General features: G+C 42.1%; 1 pseudogene; it reads left to right on the forward strand.

Moving 5' to 3' along the window:
* Positions 1 to 18022: 18022 nt before the first annotated feature.
* On the forward strand, positions 18023 to 18140 carry LOC126458666 (5S ribosomal RNA; annotated as a pseudogene).
* Positions 18141 to 19418: the final 1278 nt, after the last annotated feature.

Here is a 19418-nt window from a genome sequence, read left to right on the forward strand (position 1 = left end):
AGTTATGGCCAGGCCCAGATCTACGATGTCGGGTGTGGGTGGGTGGTACCTGCCCCGGGCAGCAATTTCAGGGGGTGCCAAATTCATATTCTTGAAAACAAAAAATCTTATCTCACCAAGCGCCTAGCGTCCATCGCACGTTGGTCTATTAATTGTTCATGTGATTTTGAAACGCATCTCTGTTGTTTTTTGAACACATTTAAAGCTGATTTCTGAACGAATCATAAGTGATTTTTGAATGCGTGCATAGTGTACGTGATACCTCTGCCAGGGCAATCGCCGTCGCTTCTAGAAATAAAAAACTTTCCGGCAGACAAAAGGGGACGGGGCTATACGAGCCAAGCTGAATAAACCCGAACGGGTGAATATGTTGATTGGGCTTACGAATGTCAAGTGTTGTCATAATTTTTGGCGAAATCCATAGATTCAGACTACCAGAGTGTAAATAAATGACTAACAGGAAAAACAAGTAAGAGAGATGACTTGTATCTTCTCGATGTATCCAAGAAGACGGAATTGACAGAAACTATTTGCCAGATCGCTACACTACTGAGGGTCAATTGTACAGTCCCCGGTTAGCAGCCGCTTGATTCTGTTCTCCGAACATCACGGAAAACGCGTTTTGCGAATACTTAATGATGCCCAACTGGAGAATAAATTTGGAGTAATTGAACCGGTGATTCTGGCATGCTTAGTGAAGTCAACCGGAGAATAAGTTTTGACAACGGCAAGAATAGATACAGAATTACAAGATGGTTTGTAAGACTGAGGAAGGAGAAGAAATAGGGACATTACAAAAATTACGTGGAAGAATATGGCGATTACAAATTTACATAAAAATTTCATACCGCCACCGATTTTCGATCTTCTGCTTCAGAGGCTGGACCATATGAATGAAAAGTAAAAATATATCCTAACATAAAACTTTTTGGTTTGAGTAGGCCTAATTAGTATTTGATCTTAGTACTTCGTGAATTATATTCTGCCGTTTTATTTATGTAAATAAGGTAGATAAAAATGGCCATATGTTCTGTCGTGTTATTTATGTAAATGAGGTAGATAAAAATGGCCATTTGTGCCAAAACTGTCTCGCTTATTTGGCGTGTGTCACAAATGCTGAAATATTAGAAAGGCCTATTTCGTTTTATGTAGCAGACACTGACAAAATAGACGTAATCAAGTCGTGAAACCACACGTGTCTTGGATGCTATTCGTATTAACAGCCTTTTCAGCATTAGACAACGACATTTTGACTTTTTATGTAGGAAAACGTTTGACGAACTTTGATGAGGTACTTTAAATGCGAACATTTTAGGTTAGGGTTTACCGTGGCTGTTATAGGCATTAAATGAAACAACAAGTTTACTATTACCAGTCACTGTTTATTTAACTCCGCGAATTGTTTCAAAAGTTTAAACCTCCATCCTTTAAAACATATTGCAATAATGTTGTTACAATATATATTCATTGTACTTTGTGACAATGTTTCTCTTCTGCTATATGATCCTTGCTTAGTTTCCCGACGCCATATTTGTTTACATAATACGACAGCGCACATGTGACGTGTTACGGCAGTGGAAAGAACCTTTGACCACTGGTGGTACTCTGTTTTACTTATTTTATTTTTACCGTTAGATTCACGTTTGGTTTTTGTCAAAAGAAACCCAAAACGATGCTCTGAAATAGTGTTTTGTTTCTCCCACTAGACAGTGCCACCAGTTCCTCCAAAAAGTCGTAACACAGCACACGCAGACACACGTCATAGTAACAAATGTAAATCCACCTGATGGTGAAAGTTTATACGTTTGAAATGCGTCGTGAAGATAAATAAACAGTGACTGGTATCAGTAAACTTCTTGTTTCATTTGATGAAGTAATGGATTGTGTCGCATAAACGAAAGCGCGTCGTGTAAAGCTGTAGCAAGGTTAGTGAGAAAAAATTGTAAGGACCTACGGATTGAAGATATGAGAGATATGTGTACTGTCTTGCTTGTTTCTTGTCTGCTGCTTTTATGTTTCATATATTTAATTTTATGTCACACACAAGAGAAAGTTATTAGCTAATAGTCAAATTTCCTGAAGAGGCCTTCTTTATTGTTTCTTTATTTTTATTTATTTTTTTATTTTTTTAGGGGCGTTGGATGTCAAGACATTTTAATTTCCACTGCCGTGAATGTAGGTTTACGGCTTCCATTACAAAATATACATATTTGAATTCCACAGAGAGAAATACAGTGACGTGCGATAGAAGAACGCTGTGTGGAGAAGAGTGGCACTGCACTTTGGCACATTTAAGACAAAATAACATTTTTTTATTAAAAAATGAAATCAGTTGTGTGTGGCTCAGTCTAGAAGTCCGCCGTGAGACCAACACGTGCTCCACATCGATGGCGGGCAGTAACTAGTGTAAATTTGTGGTAAGATCTTATGGGATCAAACTGCTTAGGTCATCGGCCCGTAAGCATACACACTACTTAATCTGCCAAGTGACACTAGTTATTGCCCGCCATCCATATGTAGCACGTGTTGCTCTCACCCCGGACTTCTAGACTGAGCCACACACAACTGATTTCACCAAAGTGTACGGACTTGAACATGGCGTTGACGCAACGTCGAAACTAGTAGCGAAGTAAACATAAAATCTTAAGTACAGCTGGAGGAATTTCATTTCTAATAAAAATTATACCAGTTGTGTCCCACCTTCATCCAGTTTAAATATGGATGTACGAAGATCAAATAACATGTCTCCTATTTCCTCAAATATATATGTTTTATATATGAAACACTCACCGCTAGGTCTGAGACGCCTTGTCACTGTCCGCGCGGCTCCCTCTGTCGGAGGTTCGAGTCCTCCCTCGAGCGTGGGTGTGTGTGTTGTCCCGTGTCCGGACATTTGCCACGCCTTGAAAGGTTACGCGTATCTTAAACAGAGGGAATCTAAAGAAGGTGTTGTCACATGGGTGTGCTTACGCCGAAAAACGGATCACTGCAAGGGAAAGCTGCTTTCGAGGAACGGAGAAGTGTTGAGCGTATTAGAACATCTCCGTGGACCACCTGACGATGCAGCTTTGAAAGTGAGAAAGCAAGTGGAAAGAGCGAAGAGAAGGTCTCGAGAAGAAACTACACAGTTATCGGAGATATACGCGGATGAAATGGGGAATCTACATAATAAAGTTTATAACTTTGTTACAGTGATGCCCAATTAAGAATCTATGAAGAGAACCATGCGTCGTCGATAGAGTGAAGAGTGGGGGAACCAACAAGAGCCTAAGAACTCTTATGAAATTGATCTTCATGAAGATCTATTAAAAATTGGAGATGGCAGTAGTTTTCTTCTGGAAGACCATAGAGGTGAGAATAATGATTTTTAGTGGAAGCAAAGGAAAATAAATAATTTTTTTATGGATGAAACATTTAAGAGATGCAGCAAGCAGTTTGCACAGAACCACACCATACACGTAGACTTAGGAGGCCCGATTAAAGAAACAAACGTTCTTCGTATTGTATTTGCACTGCTCCCTAATAAGAAGAAAGACACATATGTTCGTCTGTTTCGTCTGATGAAACAGGCAGTCTCTGAGTGGTGTCCTAAACAAGTAAAGATGGACTTTGAGGCAGCTGCGATATCGGCCATTCGTCAAGTTTTCCCACAACTGAAATAAATGGATTCTGTTTCCATATGAAGAAGAGTTTATGGAGAAGAATTCGAGTTATTGGTCTAACTGAGGAGTACCGCTAGAACGAGGATTTAACACTTCACGTCAGCATGTGAGCAGCGCTGGCAGTTGTAAAACCGGAGGGAGTAAGCAATGGATGATTGAGATTCATGCAGAAGCTCCTGATAAGGGAAAGTTCTCTCAATTTTTGGACTACTTTGTGGATAGCTGGCTAGAGAATGAGGATATCGCAATAGAAATGTGGGACTGTTACGGAAAAAGGCACCGAACGACGAATGCTGTTGAGGGGTGGCAGAACAAAATAAATAGTATTATTGGAAACCCTCAACCTAAAATCAACTATTTGGAGGAGTGCTTGAAAAAGGAAGTAGAGCTCACAAACTGCATGTACATGAAATTGGAAATGAATCTTGAAGGTAAGAAGAGGAAGAAGAAGTACTTGAAGCTGGTCGACAGGATAGATAGAATCGTAAAGAATTATAAAGACAATGGCAACATTAGGCCTTGCTTGAAAGTCATTGCCCATATTCAGAAACTGGACTAAAATACGTTAAAAATAATGTATTAAAAACTATGAAGTCCACTTAGTCCTCGCAGGTTACTGAGATAAAATTAATAAAACATTCAAGCAACATTATCGGGGCTAATATTAAGTTGTAATTGTAAATAGAGTGTACATTAGTTCAGCGTGTTTAGGCTGATTTTACACACGCCAGAATGGTAGATGGTCATTTATCATTTTCACGGTCCAAAGCCTGTGCAAAGTGTGATGCGAATCAGCCTTTAATGTAAAAATTAAAAAGTGTTTCAAGCCTCACAATCCTCACAAAAGTAAAAAAAAATGTTAAAAATATCCCTATTGTTGTCACGTTAAGATAACTTTTTTCTACCTTCCAATATTATGGCCATACTACTAAATAATTGTGAGCTATAAAATAATTTCCTGAAGTTTCAGAATCGCAACTATCATCTAAAATATCATGGTTTGTTTAACTGATAGTAGGCGCTTTCGTAAAAGAAAATGGGAACTGAACCTTTCAATTGCACCTAAAATTGACATCCCAAAACTGATCTGATGCTAAGATTGACAATTTTGGCACCTCAAATATTATTTATTTAAGTTTAGCTGCAACCATTTATAGCAGATGTAAATTACTTAAGTACATTTAGATATAGTCCTTTAAAAATTAAAATTTCTTACTAAATTGTTGATTATCTTTAAACAGGTCAGTAAAAGCAAGGAGCTTACTACTGAAAATTAATTGTTACTAAAGAACATCAGAAACAAATGTATTAGACCTACTTTTCTTATACATTAGAGACTTTTTGAAAAGATATTTGATCATTTCCTCTGTCACTGACAGTGTAATTTCACACCAGGGATATCTACTTCTAAATTATGTTCTCATTTCGAATTATGGAATATTTACTTCGTCTTCTTTGTTGGAGGAATTTCGGAAAATGCATTTACTAACTCCACTTTAGTGGCACTGTCATCAGTAACATTACCGTCTCTGTCGCGCAGTAAAGGTACTTACTGAGCCTTTCCGCTGGTTTACTTAACATGGGACCAGTATCTCTTTGGATTTTCCGCCACATTTCTAGAGCGAGTTTCGTTGTGGAAACTATTAAATGCATCTCGCATTGAAATCCGCACCAAATTTCGAGCCTCAGTAAAACTTCACCAATCTTGGAGATTTTGCGTTCGTCTAAATTATACGTGCCTTTTGCGGTGCTCCTGTAACAGCTTTCTGTCGTGCTTTGTGTACCATGGGGGATCAGTTCCGTCTCTTATTAATTTATTTGGTATGAATATCTCGAGTGCTGTTGATACTATTTCTTTGAACTTAAGCTACATATGGTCTTCATTCACATAGTTTGGAAGGATTGGAGACTATCTCTTAGAAAGACGTCACCCGAATTTTTAGCTGCCTTTATAAATAGATATATTTCGCGTTTAGTTTTGGTGAATTTCTTTGTTACGGAAGTGAGCCTCTCTACGACTGCGTGTTCACTAATCCCTGTATCCGTCGTGATGCTCAGGATTATTTGTGGCTAAGAGGTCAAGTGTGTTTTCGTAACCATTTACAATTTGAATGGCCTCGTCAACTAATTGTTGAAAAAATTTTTTAAAAAAGCATTTAGAACAATTACAGAAGTTGTTTTCTATTTGCAATAGTGTATGAATATGTAATTTGTCAACATGCGGAAGGTAGATTGAAGTAACTGCCAACTATAATTGTATGAGTAGGGTACCTATTTGTGATGAGACTCAAGTTTTCTTTTTTTGAACTGTTGAGCAACTGTTTCATCTGAGACAGGGGGTCGGTAAGAGGAGCCAATTATTAATTTATCCTGGTTGTGCAATATAACCTCCGCCTATACTAAGTCACAGGAACTATCTGCTTCAAACTCGATTGTGAGCATACATTATTTTTTCTTAAGTTATCCTTCTTGTTTCTGTTGTAGTGCAGATAATTAGAATTACGGCTTTTCCCTCCAGAACCTAAGATGCTTTCTCTGTGACCCTGTAAATACCAGAGCTAAACAATGTAGAACAACAACGTACGTTACAAGCGTAGCATTCTGTATTACTTCATTTCCTCATTTCTAACATTTTAAAATTGTAAGTCTACTTTAGATGACATGTCAATCATAGATGTTCTTATCTCTATTTAGTGAACGTGTTTTCAGTTGTTTTGAACATTGTCCCGCTACACTTTATTAACTAATGTTTTTAGAGAGTAAATAAATATGGAGTATGTCGTTCTTCTTTTAAAACATTCACAAACCCATTTATTCTTTCCCTATTGTCTTTTGGGTATGCAGTTGTAGTAATTAAAGTTGGCACAAATGCAGTGATGAAAAAGAAATGACTAGCGTACATTTGCATTCTCGTTTCATCGTTCCTTTCTTGTTGCTCCCATGCCGATGGACTGTTTCTATCGCAATCAGTAAGCGTGAAAGGAAGCTTCCGTACAGGAATCTATATTTATACTTGGCAAAACTAATTACATACTGACATAATCGTCGGTATTGCTTTCGTTTCCAAAAAGTTATAAATATTTCGATTTCGGAAAAGGAGCTCTGTATTTGGCTACGATGTCGAAGAAGAAGGTCCGTTACGTACTAGTTGTATCGAGCAAGATGTGGAGACGGCGGTTTGAAAGTGGACAGAGGTAGTGCGGGGAAGGGCGTCCCTTACCTGAGGGATCGCTACTCAAGCTACTTGGCGAAGGGGCAAGTGTGGCAAATGTCCGGCGTGGCAAATGTCCGGCATTCGTGTTGTCCAGTTTAAGGTAGATTAAGTAGTGTGTAAGCTTAGGCACTGATGATCTAAGCAGTTTGGTCCCATAAGATATTACGACAAATTTACAATTTTATGAAACACTCCAGTAGGATGTGCTCTACAAAATGAACATGTTTTTGAAAAACCGATTTTTAAAATTTTTTAAGTCCTACCTCAAACGTTGGAGTGGGGGGGGGGGTGATACGCGACGCCACAATCATCAAGTTTTTGTCCCTGTTCAGAATTAGGGTGAAAAAGTGTGTAAGTGAAAATACTGAAACCCAGAGAGTGAGTAGAGAATATTCATATAGCTGACGTGTACGCTAAGACTAGATTGGTTCGGCTGTCTCATTCGATTGAGAAAACCGAATGAAAACAAGTGACTGGTCAATCGCTTGTGAAACCAGTCGGTTGTCGCGTCAGTAGTGGTGGTTGCGGGTACAGCGCGACTGCAGCGTTGCCGCTCGCCTGCCGGCCAACGCGGGCCTGGCTTGCCAAGCTTTGGCGTCCGGCGTGTACCTGCGAGCCCTCGCAGCTGATCCGTGCCGCGGCGGCCTAGAGCGCTATTCAGGCTTCGTTCCGGACGCTTGTCTGGCATCGGCAGGGGCCGGGCTTCACGGCAGTTGTGTGTGTGCGTGCGTGCGTGTGGGTGAGGGTGCAGGGTGCGCGGGACAGGCCGCGGGGGGTGAGGGTGGGGGCTGCGTGACAGACACGAGGGCTCGGCGGCGCGCGGGGCGAGCAAAGTTCAAAGCCGGGCCATCGCCGCGGCCGCAGCCGCAGCGACGGCCATTGAATACGTCCGCTGTCTATAAAGCAGCCAGCGGCGAGATCGATGCCGCCCGATAAGGAGCATCGCCGTTGTCAGCGCCCGCCGCGCCTCGCGCACTAAAAATATATCACCGCGCCACGGCGAACCGCACCAGGCAGCGCAGCGCCCGGAAAACAATATCGCGGCCCCAGGCCTGGCTCGCTGGTGGAGGCGCTGGCAGCCGAAAAGTCACCCCCGGCTAGCTGAGTGACTCCCGCGCGAGAGGAGTGTGGCCAATAGCAAGTACACTTAAGTAAGTGGTGAACACCCCCAGCAGTCGACTTCCTCCAAGTTTGTGCAACTTTCGGAAGTACAAGGGAGCCCATCAAATAGGTAGATTGTAACGGGCGGGGGGATCGGAGCTGTAGGTACGGAGTACACTACTGACCATTAAAACTGCTACACCAGGAAGAAATAAACGTGATAAACCGGTATTCATTGGACAAATATATTTTACTAGAACTGACATGTCATTATATTTTCACGCAATTTGGGTGCATAGATCAGTACCCAGAACAACCACCTATGGCCGTAAAACGGCCTTGATACGCCTGGGCATTAAATCAAACAGACCTTGGATGGCGTGTACAGGTACAGCTGCTCATGCAGCTTCAACAGGATACCGCAGTTCATCAAGAGTAGTGACTGGCGTATTGTGACGAGCCAGTTGCTCGGCCACCATTGACCAGACGTTTTCGATTGGTGAGAGATCTGGAGAATGTGTTGGCCAGGGCAGCAGTCGAACATTTTCTGTATCCAGAAAGGCCCGTACAGGGCCTGCAACATACGGTCGTGCATTATCCTGCAGGGATCGAATGAAGGGTAGAGCCACGGGTCGTAAAACATCTGAAATAGAACGTCCACTGTTCCAAGTGCAGCCAATGCGAACAAGAGGTGACCGAGACGAGTAACCAATGGCACCACATACCATCACACCGGGTGATACACCAGTATGGCGATGAAGAATACACGCTTCTAATGTGTGTTCACCGCGATGTCGCCAAACACGGATGCGACCATCATGATGCTGTAAACAAAACCTGGATTTATCCGAAAAAATGACGTTTTGCCATTCGTGCACCCAGGTTCGTCGTTGAGTACACCATCGCAGGCGCTCCTGTCCTTGATGCAGCTTCAAGGCTAACCGCAGCCGTGGTCTCCGAGCTGATAGTCCATGCAGCTGCAAACGTCGTCGACCTGTTCGTGCAGATGGCTGTTGTCTTGCAAACGTCCCCATCTGTTGACTCAGGGATCGAGACGTGGCTGCACGATCCGTTACAGCCATGCGGATAAGATGCCTGTCATCTCAACTGCTAGAGATACGAGGCCGTAGGGATCCAGCACGGCGTTCCGTATTACCCTCCTGAAACCACCGATTCCATATTCTGCTAACCGTCATTGGATCTCGACCAACGCGAGCAGAAACGTCGCTATACGATAAACCGCGATCGTGATAGGCTACAATCCGGCCTCTATCAAAGTCGGAAACGTGATGGTACGAATTTCTCCTCCTTACACGAGGCATCACAACAACGTTTCACCAGGCAACGCCGGTCAACTGCTGTTTGTGTATGAGAAATCGGTTGGAAACTTTCCTCATGTCAGCGCGTTGTAGTGTGGCCACCGGCGCCAACATTGCGTGAATGCTCTGAAAACTAATCATTTGCACATCGCAGCATCTTCTTCCTGTCGGTTAAATTTCGCATCCGTAGCATGTCATCTTCGTGGTGTAGCAATTTTAATGGCCAGTAGTGTAGTTTTAAAACACTAACGGAAAAAAATACTAGCAACATCAAGAAAAAGTTCAGCGAAATGAAGGAAAGTTGGTACCGTGTTTCTGCATCTCAGAGATGACAACTATTTGGTCTATGCCAGTCGCATAAGAGTGGGGCTTGTAGCATCGCTACGTGGATGCAAATCGGATTTGCTTTAAATACACGCTGTAACGGTTGTGTAGGTTAATTACCTTTGGACGTAGTGACTTAAACCTGCCAGGTTAGCCGAGAGCGCTAACGCGCTGCTTCCTGGACTCGGGTAGGCGCGCCGGCCCCCGATCGAATCCGCCCGGTGGATTAACGACGGAAGCCGCAGTGCTGGCCAGCCTGGATGTGGTTTATAGGCGGTTTTCCACATCCCAATAGGCTAATATCGGGCTGGTCCCCACGTCCCGCCTCAGTTACACGGCTCGCAGACATCTCAACACATTCACGGCGTCTCTCTTGCAGAGTCTTCCACTGGAGTTTATCTATCATCTCTGTAACGCTTTCGAGATTACTAAATGATCCTGTACCGAAGGGCGCTGCTCTCCGTTAGATCTTCTCTATCTCTTCTGTCAACCCTATCTGGTACGGATCCCACACCGGTGAGCCGTATTAACGAGAAGCTGGATGCTCATTCTGCGATACCGCAGAAAAACTTGGCAGGAATTTAGCCACTGAGCACGATTCCTGGCAGCAGTGGTCACGAGAGCCGCATAAAAGACCGGGCTCCGGATGATCATGGGGCACTACCGAGAGGAAATACCATTGTTCCGGTATATGGTGCTGGTGCGTTGTACTGCATCTACAGCAGCAATCTGAGTAACAGTTGGCACCACAGTGACGTAAAGAACTTGTACTAATCGGGTCGGTTACCTCAACGACACCTCCGAACCATATGCCCTGTAGCGTGCATTCCACTGACCCCAGATCACCGCCATTTGCGACTTCAGTGGCGTCAAGCGAGAGTTCATTGCAGGGCTGGGTAGACGTCTATTATGCTTCCTGATGAACGCTGTTTCTGCCTGGGTGCCAGTAATGGCCGTGTGTTGGTTGGGAGACCTGTTGAGGACATGCAATCAACCAGTCTGCGTGCTAGACGCACTGGATCTAAACCTTGAGTTATGGTGTGACATAATATTTCCTATGACAGTAGGAGCGCTCTCGGGTTTAACTCACGTGCCCTGACTGCTAGTTGTACTTCAATCCGGTGATTCGGCTTGTTGTACTACCATTCATGAAGAACAGTCCAGGCGGTGTTTCCCACTAGGATAATGCTCGCCTGTACACCTCTGTTCTAACCCTTGTAACCCAAAGTGTTCTACAGAGCGTCGACATGTTGCCTTGGCTTGCTCGATCACCAGATGTGTTTACAATCGAACACATATGTTACATCATCGGACAATTCCAGCTTCATCTACAAACAATATTAACCGTCCCCGTATGATCGTCCAAATGCCACAGGCATGGAACTCCGTTCCACATACTGAGCCGGCCGCTGTGGCCTAGCCGTTCTACACGCTTAAGTCCGGAACCGCGCGACTGCTACTGTCGCAGGGTCGAATCCTGCCTCGGGCATGGATTTTTGTGCTGTCCTTAGGTTTAAGTAGTACTAAGTCTAGGGGACTGATGACATCAGACGTTAAGTCCCACAGTGCTCAGAGCCATTTGAAGCATTTGAGCCCACAAACTGACATCCGGCAGCTGTACAACACAATGCATGCACCTTTCCATGCTTATACTCAACATTCTCGTGGTTACACCGAGTATTAATGTACCTGCATTTCACATTTGAAATGACTTACCTCGTGCTTACATTAACCTGTTATCTTGCAATGTTAATCACTTAAATATGTTACCTACACAAACGCATTCCAAAGGTTCCATTACTCTGCGTTAATAATTTTTTTGAAGTTGCGATTGTTTTTTTTTTTTTTTTTTGACAATATCTTTTGGAGGACGAAAGGCGACTTGTAAGCAGCCATAAAAATTGCCGCTTGCGACCCTGTTAAAAACCTGCCTAATACTGGCTTTTGAACTGTTGTAAAGAAAAGCGCGTGACTAAACAATTTTTTTTCCTTTTCCTGACGGCTAGGGAAGGGGATCGGCCCCCTTTGCCCCCTCCCCCCCCCCCCCCCCCCCTAGTGTGGGCGCCCATACAGAAGTAGCTTTGTTGCCCGTTTGTCTGTCCCCTTATGCCAGGAACGAGTACATGTATCAAGTTCAAATTTATGTCACTTGTTAAGGTCTACGGTTCCTTGGCGATGTGAAAATTTTAACTCGTAAGTCAGTTCAATGAAATGATAAGGCCTTTTATGCAACATATTTTAATATCCGAAAACTCAATCATCAAAAGCTATACGGTACGTCCCGTTGACCTACAGTGATGAAATTTGGCAAGAAGCGAGGTATCGCAGTACAAGTAAATGGGAAAATCCGAAACTGTTCATTTGTAATTATATCGCACTATAAAACATTTCTTTTGTCATTTGTTATCTGACGTCAAACTTGAAATTAAAACATTCTCGGCAGATTTGGAATCCCAGTGATCGATACCTTGCCAGTATCAGTGCCGATATCAGACAAAAACAGTCAGTATCGTCGAGTCCTAGAATGTATAAACCATGTACATAATTCAGTTTGTACGAAACTCTTAGCGCGTGAGTCGCCCTACCATGTGGGAGACCAAGATGTGTGTGTGTGTTTGTATGTGTGTGCGTGTGTGTGTGTGTGTGTGTGTGTGTGTGTGTGTGTGTGTTCTGTCAACAGTGGCTCTGAATAATTATACTCGGTTTCACGTGATTTCTGCCCGATCCTTGTACATTCTATCTGTTATACGTCGTAAACATGTCATCATGCACAGATCAAAACAATTTTAACTTCTCGGCGTCACAGTAGATTATAGGATCTTTGCTCACTTGTCTTTCGTTGCTTTACACTGTTATTACACACTACGAAAGAGGTACCGAACTGGTATCTGGTTAGCATACCGGTCGAAGCCGCTACACTCTTTCCTTGAGTGTTGAAACTTTCTGTTGGACCGGTGCCCGAAACAATTCAAAATTGCAGAATGAGAGTTCCGTCATATGTCACTACGAGGCTCGTCGGATACTATTTGAAATTTCCCATAGAGCATCGAAGGACCTACCTTCGTCTCGGTGTACCAGCTAGATGCACCAGCGCCTCGACAACGGCGAGGAGCAGAACTTGTTAAACAAAAACTCATTATTGATACTCTATTCTGATTTACACCTAGATATCATCTCTTTGAACGTGCGACCTCCTTAGAAACTGGAATAAAGAATACAAACAAGAACGCGGAGACTTATGTGGGATGTATTACCTTCTTTGTCACAATTCCTCTAGTTTGTGACTTTACGGGTGTGAGTTCTTAAGCGCGAAGTCCTACATACAGCTTTTCCACGCGTAAAGTGCCTATTGTCCAAGCGTGTCAGTATAAAATGTAACAAATTTTGGGTGATTAGCCTTTCAGTGACTCATCCTCTGAGACTCTCTCTTCATCTCCTTTACCGTAATTTGTTAGTTATACAGTGTTTTGTTTATGATCATTTCATAAAACCTGATCTCACATCACATCGACTTTGATCTGTGAATTTCGGTTAGTGTAAGCTGAAAGTCTCAATAAAGCGTGTTTAACGTCTAAGCAGTTTTCTGTAGTATTACTATCTGTTCACAAAATTTTTACAATAAGAGTAAAACTACCTCCAGCTAGAAGCCATGGTCCCATTCGGAATGGTTACCCCTTACCTCTGGCCTCTGAACAAGCCAAGTCTGTTATAGGTGCCCCTACAGTTTAACGAGAACTCTGAGTTTCGATGCATCTCTGCGCTTACACATCATTGCTAGAGTTTGAAATCGTGAAGTTTTAGAATTTAACACTTATCGAGTGAGCCACCATGGCACGCACATTTGTAACATATAACAAAAGGATGTTCAACGGTTAAAAATTGCAAGGAGCTGCAGTAGTGTTATTAACGTGAAGTCTGACTTACTGCTGTTCGTCCTCCTACAGCTAATGGGGAATTTTTTTCCAAGATTTTGATTACTGTTTATTATTATGGTTGCAATGCCAAATGTAACTTTCTCTTTGCATCCCTCTCAAATCAGCTTTAGTGTGCCTGTATTTACTGTAACTGATATGTGTTTTATCTAGCGTCCTCATTCCTGCGGTGTTGCTTAAGAGTAAGGGAAGAAATTAAAGTTTTTCCCAGATAATTTGGTGCTATTGTGTTCTACTTGTATATAGAAAAACTTACAGGTGCGGTTTTTGAGAAGTATGAAAAAAAAAGCTTTATCGGACTCCTTTTGTTCGACAGGATATGCTGCTATTTTTGTGTCTAGTAGACACGAATTGCTGCGGGAAAGACAACGTAATAACGAACTATAAGCGTGGCTCAGGTCCAGTCCAGATATTCTAAAGGTTTCGTGGACAGGTTGAACTTATCATCAGCAATGGTGGCCATAACAGTCTGCCTGTTGGCTCCTGTCTTGGGTTCTTCGGCCGACGTTTGTTTGATGATTTTTCATTCGCCACTGGCCGATACTGTCAAAGCTCGTACTGGCGCAACGTCAGAAAAATCATCAAACACACATCGGTTGAAGAAGCCAAGACAGGAACCAACACGCAGTTTGTCAACAAGTAGCCGTGAAAGCCTTAACAAGCTAACTGGCTTTTGGAACTGTTTTAAAAGCGACAGTAAGTGACATAATTTTATAAAATAGTAAATATTTTAATTTCGTGTACGACTGGACGCAGACCTTAGAATATTTTGATCGATGCTAAGATCGTTCGTACGTAATAAAGCCTGTCAGATGTTTTTTCCTATTCTATGTGGGTACAATTTCCTTTTGTCGTATCACTTGTCCCATTATCTGCCACTCTGCGCTAGTTAAGATTCGGTCCTTGTTATCCTATAGCAAACTTGTGCTTGCTTGCCCTTTGTTGGTGTTCAGAGCACGGGAACTGCATGATCTTGTTCTGGGTTCGTGAAGAACGTGATGGGGACACAAAGTGACAAACTGTCCGTCAATCAGCCAAACCAATATCACAAACCGCGCTGTATCACAAATTCGCAACAAGAACTGAAAAAGTTGAGTGCGTGCTTATTGTACTAAAAAAAAAAAAAAACAGGCACCCGATAAAAATACAACGAGCAGCATCGTAAAATTGTCCTGCAAATAAATTAAAGTCCAATCTCTTCGTTCCGATAAAGATTGTCAGAAGGATCTCCCTTGCTCATCAAGTAAATATCAGAATTGTAAATCACTTTCCAAGTATTCCCAATTGGGAAGCCCTCCGTGTTCTTACTACTAGGGGATGTAAACAAACAGGGAGAGGAAAATCAGTTTACCTACTGTAAAGTGCTGAGATGTAGAGCTAAATCAGGCGATCGTAGCATTATTTACTATTCTGTAAGGTTGTAGGGTGCTGACTGCATGTAACAGAGTAGCACTTCATGATCTGCGACAGAAAATGAAAATTAGTATTGTTAACAAATCCCTTGATTATTGAGGCTCAAGAAGTTTCTACCTTCACGTCCGATCCCTTGTGTAACATTCCTAAAGAACACTAATTTTACTTCCAAATAGTGCAAGTACACAGTTCTTCAAGTCATCTGAAAAGCTGCATTAATGCATACAACTTCCTTCGATTTGCTTGAACTGATTAACTATTGCGACAGAATGTTTGAAGTACGAAGGCTACAGGTTACCTTGAATGCAACTCTGTAAATTCTGCCGTATTTCAATCTCTGGATGAATCAAAGCAATCAGTTTCACGCGTACTGTGCCTGGTAAAATTGCCGATAGCTAAAATCAAGAGGACGTCATACTGAGGGAGAAATTCCATGAAATACTTTCATTGAAGCACCATGCACAAAGTGGTCTTTGTACGCACCTAACAGTCTCTGCTCAGTTACCACTACTTGTGTGTTCATTACGTACAACGTATGTTAATGGTGTTGCACTAGGTGTAATCAAATAGATTGTTCTTATACGCACAGATTACCTTACAGCCAACAATGAGAATGAAAATTTTGATAATAATTTGTACGTATTAATTTTTTAGTGAAAAGACGGTTAAAACCGACTGACTGCCATGGAGTACTGGTACTGAAGTCTCATAAATAAATTGCAAGAAAAACAATAAAAATATTTCTTCATATCACACAATCAGAAATTCTACAAATCCAGGTCGGTCCAATGGAATGAGCGTGAACACTCACACTCACACTGAAAGATGCACGCGTGTAAGAGATAAAATTTATTCGACTGTTTTATGGAAAAGGGTGATATTATTACGTAAAAATTTATAACAAAACATCTGCAGTCGCAACAAACATTTTAGGGCTATGAAACCGCAGGCGAAAAAGGTCTCAGAGACAATGAACGCTATTACTTCACACACTACACTTGACTGTCTACGATTTCCGAGAAGCGTAACACGAAGTACATTTCTTTCTGCGCTGCATATGCATTTATCTTCCTTTGTCCAGACACGTTACTAGGCTCTGTAAACATGTAAGATTGTGATGTGTACGACGACCAGGCTCCTGCCCACTTCGCAAAAGAAATCTGCTTACTTTTTCCCTTGGAGCACAAGTAAGAACAAAATATTTTCTGGTTAGAAGCTTAGGCTACTGTAACACGTGGTCCATGGGCAAATTCTGTACTCATTTGAAATGTACATACTAGATCGAAATACATGTTCATGAGTTAAAGCATTTGACCTTTAGGTTCACAAGCAATAAGAAGAAGAAAATAAAACGACGGAAGCTGAGTCCCGGTTCGAAGCTTTCGAAGAGACTCTAATCGATTATGTGTGAGATCAGCCATCTAGACATTGTCTGGCTTATCGTTTAATATTTAACAAGGAATAGATTACGATGATTGCTTGTTTTCATTTTCTGCTACCAGTCACTTTACTTGTTTTACTTTTAATTTAACATAACGCAGTGCCTTTAAAACATTTTCTACCAGTCTTCAGGCGTTTGTGCTTACAGGAAATTGTTACTCGAAATAATTGTCTTCAACCAAATTAACATACAACTCTTTGTTTACTGTTCAATACTGGAGGGGCTGTTGAAGTATTTGGAGGGAGGACAGTGGTTGGCCAGATATTGCCGACATGTGATGTCTTCTGAGGGTGTCGAGCTGCGGCTCGTTGTTTATTATGACTTACACGACAACCTGTGTAGGGTGCAGACAGTTTTGCATCAGTTGTTGTGGTGCGAAAAGGCTGTGGTGTAAATCGTTATAAATAAGCAGACACAGCTCCACACCAGCGGAAGACATCGCTGGACAGCAATTTCTGATCATCCATTGCCTCCCCCCTCCCCCTCCCTCTAAATACTCCAACAGCCCTTCAGGAGCGAACACAGCGGCCGCTGTGGCCGAGCGGCTCTAGGCGCTTCAGTCCGGAACCACGCGGCTGCTACGGTCGCAGGTTCGAGTCCTGCCTCGGGCATCGATGTGTGATGTTCTTAGGTTAGTTAGGTTTAAGTAGCTCTATGGCTAGAGGACAGGTGACCCCAGATGTTAAGTCCCATAGTGCTTAGAGCCATTTGAACCATTTTTTTTTTGGAGAGAACAGTAAACAAACAGTTCCATGTTAATGTAGTGTAAGACAATTTATTCTAAGAAAAAATTTTCTGTTTGCTTAAATGCCTTAAGATAGGCAGAAATTGCTCGGGACTGTTGCGTTATTTTGAATTAAACATAAAACAAATAAAGTGATCGGTAGTATGAAATACAAATTCCACACAGCTACGGTTTTCTGACATTGACAGTATGGCCACAAGTAAGTATTACGATGAGATTGTGAGAGAGGTATATTTGAAAAAGAGCGTGGAATTTTTCATTTCTTTTGAAGCGAAACAACAGAGAAGTTGCTCCACGACGCAATAATCGCACAAGCCATATCATTTTAGGATGATTTATTTTCTGTGTTGTCAATGATACTATGTACTGAGGGAGAGAGAAACCGGGTTCGATTCCCGGCGGGGTCAGGGATTTTCTCTGCCTCGTGATGACTGGGTGTTGTGTGATGTCCTTAGGTTAGTTAGGTTTAAGTAGTTCTAAGTTCTAGGGGACTGATGACCATAGATGTTAAGTCCCATAGTGCTCAGAGCCATTTGAACCATTTTTTTGGAAAGAGAAATTACTTTCTTATGCACTGTCACTGCTGTAACTAATGAAGCCCACCTTGCTGCTATTTACACTTCTGTAAGATATTTTTTCACTACCTTTCGACTGCTAGTTACTCAGAGTATGTCCGATAAAATCTTTGAACGCATTTTTTTTTTATTTTCATGCCTATAGAGACTTCCAGTGGGATCCTCCTTATACTTGGCCTGTTTTATTGATCTTCGTTTACTGGAAAGAAATCCGTTTCAGAAAGAAGGGTATGTTTTGCCATGACGTCATTTTATTCTCGTTGTTCAATGTTTGCTTTCAGTTTGGTATAATTTTGGCCAACGGCCTTACCGCAGTGGTAACACCGGTTCACGTCAGATCACTGAAGTTAAACGCTGTCGGGCTGGGCTAGCACTTGGATGGGTGACCATTCGGTCTGCCGAGCGCTGTTGACAAACGGGGTGCACTCAGCCCTTGTCAGGCAAACTGGGGATTTAGTTGCTTAAGAAGTAGCGGCTCCGGTCACTGAAACTGACATACGGCCGGGAGAGCGGTGTGCTGACCACATGCCCCTCCATATCCGCATCCAGTGACGCCTGTGGACTGAGGATGACACGACGGCCAGTCGGTACCTTCGGGCCTTCATGACCTGTTCGGGACGTGAGTTTTTTTGGTGTAATTTTACTGGACGGTGGGCGAGATTCTTTCTTAAAACATCTTGTCTTGCTAGGTATTCATTATACAATTTTATCCTCTTGTAATATCAAGTAGACCTACTTCAAATATGATATTTTCGAATTTTTTTACTAACCCCTAACCCCAGTGATTCATGCACATTTGTCCATAACACTCACTGTTTACATTCGTACTCCTCTTGTGTACCTTGTGCTGTCCTTTTTTTTTTTAGAGAGATTCGATCACTGGCGAAAAATAATAATAAAAAGGACATTGTTCCATTATACTTTCCTTCGTCTGCGAACTAACTGATTTTACAAGCACAGATGATATTAACAAACATTTTAAACCACTCTTTTCCCGAAATTAAGTGTTTTAGACTTTCTGCATCACACCGGGGTTGACGTATCATCCGTCATCATCTTTCTTTCCCTTATTTTCTAAGTGCAGGTATTCTTTTTAATGACGAGAACATATGTCGTTGATGAAGATCGATGGTTATAACAAAAGTGATCACATCACTTGGGGTAAAGAATGATATCCGTTTTGTGGTGGTGCATCTCTTACTGTTATATGTCACTTAGTGGTCTCCTTGAGAGCTGTAATGCATTGTCTTCTCCAGGTGAAAAACACTGAGCGAGTTTCTGGCAGGAATGAAAATATAAATTTTCTTAAGCCTGTATACCGGCTTTGGCCATTTTTAACTTGCTCAGTAAACTATACCTTGTTCATGCCATCTTCGCTAGTTAGCGCCTGGTACAGTCTTGATTTAATGTCCCATTATCTTTTGTATCTAGACCTCTTGATGCCAGTGAAGAATTAAAAACGTATGAAGAGCCGGCCGACAACCTACTACTACCTAAATTCAACATTTCAGCCCCAACCGCAGCACGTTGTGGTTAAAAGGGCTAACGTAGTACACCGATTGTTTCAAAAAGATTCATTCAGCAGTTTGTCAAGAATATGCCTCTGTATGCATGAAGACTGAAACTTGTAGTAAATTTAACGTAAGACTACGTTTTTATTTCCAAAAGAATCATTCGATTATACGAGGCTAT

This window comes from Schistocerca serialis, chromosome 2 (genome assembly GCF_023864345.2).
Source record: "Schistocerca serialis cubense isolate TAMUIC-IGC-003099 chromosome 2, iqSchSeri2.2, whole genome shotgun sequence".
NCBI classification, from domain to species: Eukaryota; Metazoa; Arthropoda; class Insecta; order Orthoptera; family Acrididae; genus Schistocerca; species Schistocerca serialis.